Here is a 2,010-nt window from a genome sequence, read left to right on the forward strand (position 1 = left end):
TCAGAGACAAGGCGGGCCTGAGGTTGTAGGCGCTTTAATTCAGGCAAAACTCCCAAACTTAACCTATGGTCCTGAAATCGATAATTGGGAGTCACCCTCTGCAATTCAATGGCCTTGGGACCTACAATCAGCCAAGGATATATCTAGCCCAGGGGACATTGTCTATGCCCGGGAGGACCGTAGTTACTGGGAGGTTGATTAAGTTACCTAGAATGGTCATTGTCACCTATGAAACTTGCTCCTGGATTCTGATATTTATCTACTTTTATCCCAAAAAATCTCCTCTTAGTTAGGCAAACAAGTGCCTGATGGCACGGGAGGTAAATTTTATGGGTCCTACAAATGAAATACTGTAATCGACTTTTATCTATTGTTTTTAAGACCAACATCAGATAACTTGTCTCTAGTAGTTAAGTGAATATTAGCTGCTGCTAGAACAATGTGCCTTTTTGTATTACTTGATTGCATATGACCTCTAAGTAATATAGGCACGCAAGAAAGAAAGGAAACGTTGGGCCCTAGGGATTGTTAATCATTTCTTAAAAATTAAGTCAAATAACCCCTCACGTGATGATGGTATCTATACTGCTAAGATTGTAGAGGCAACTTGAACCTACTAGAGGCAAATAATCATTCAAAAGCATATATCCTATTTTCATAATGGTCACTTTTTGAGCTAGTCCATAGTTAATTCTACTACTACTGAGATACCAATTTTTAACTGTCTTTTGTATAAAGGTTTATATTTTAGGGGAATTTTATAAAATTTTATAATATTTATATGGTGATTTGCATGATGATGTGTACTGTATATTTTATAGTGTTTTATGGATTAATTGTTGATTTTTAACAACATCTATACCCATAACTTGCCTATTTGCACTGTATGGCCCTGAGGGAGCCCTGGTCTCGATCTGTTTTTAGTGCAATTTTTTTTTTTTTCTTCTCTTTTTTTTGTCCTTTGTCTTTTTTCTTTCTTTTAAAAAGTGTTTTTGTTCCTTTTAGAAATGTAAGAATTTTGCCAGTATGCTTTTATGGTATTGTTTTACCGAAATAAAGCTGGAAATTGAATTGAAAAAAAAATTGAAATTGAAATAAATATACATACATTTGACACACACACATATATATATATGTTTATAATATATATTTTAACAGACCTTTACAATTAAGTCAAAGAAGATATTTGAATAATATTTCAATAATCAATGAGAAAAATAAAGAGCTGATCCAGAAATAAAACACAAATTGGACAGTTAAATGTTTTATTTCTCAACTAACTTTCCCTTATCTGTTTCCATAGATAGATGAAACTTAAAACTCAAATAAGAAATTTTATCTCACAATATTTCTTTTTCACAGTATAAGGGTAACCCTACTCTTGGTAGGGCTTTCAAAAATTGAATGAAACTCTTAAATGTTCCTCTCCACGGAAATCTTTAGTAAAAGGCGAAAGATTTATTCGATTTGAAGAGAAACCAGAGTATGCTAATAGCAGCCGCCGACTATTGCGCCGGGAAACACCGTTCCACAGACTATCAGGGCGACTAGGTTTACTAAGGTCATCATAGAAAACCCTTCGAAATAGAACCAAGTTATAATAATAGTTGTAATACTTTACACTGATAAAACACTTGTTGCCACAGAAAGAAACAAGCGGAGAGCCCAGCAGTGAGAGGAATTATGGGTATGCAAATTTAGTCGCAGGTCACGTGACAGGAAAGGCTGCAAGACATTTTCCATGGTCAAATCGTAATTTCTGCTCCTTTAATTATCCATGTAACCAGCTGTCTGCAAGGCGGCAACAAAACCGCCCCAAGTAGATAAAGAATTTTTAAAGGGAAGCCCATGAATGAGTGATAGTGAGGAGCGTGCGGTGGGCGTGGTTAAAAGCCACTGAGAGCTCACACCAGGACAAAGAACTTACACATTCGACCTCGAAAGGCTAAGGTCGCGCTGACAGCCGCTGGCGGAAGTGGACTGTATCGGGTCAGTGGCCCTAATATTGTG

The 2,010-nt window shown here is 36.4% G+C and overlaps 1 non-coding gene across 1 annotated transcript; it reads right to left on the reverse strand.

The window, feature by feature from the left end:
* Positions 1–1,371: 1,371 nt before the first annotated feature.
* LOC138286889 (U5 spliceosomal RNA) lies at positions 1,372–1,487 on the reverse strand. Its single transcript, XR_011202156.1, has one exon. It is a non-coding gene; the product is annotated as a U5 spliceosomal RNA (small nuclear RNA).
* Positions 1,488–2,010: the final 523 nt, after the last annotated feature.

Source organism: Pleurodeles waltl, chromosome 3_2 (genome assembly GCF_031143425.1).
Source record: "Pleurodeles waltl isolate 20211129_DDA chromosome 3_2, aPleWal1.hap1.20221129, whole genome shotgun sequence".
NCBI lineage: Eukaryota > Metazoa > Chordata > Amphibia > Caudata > Salamandridae > Pleurodeles > Pleurodeles waltl.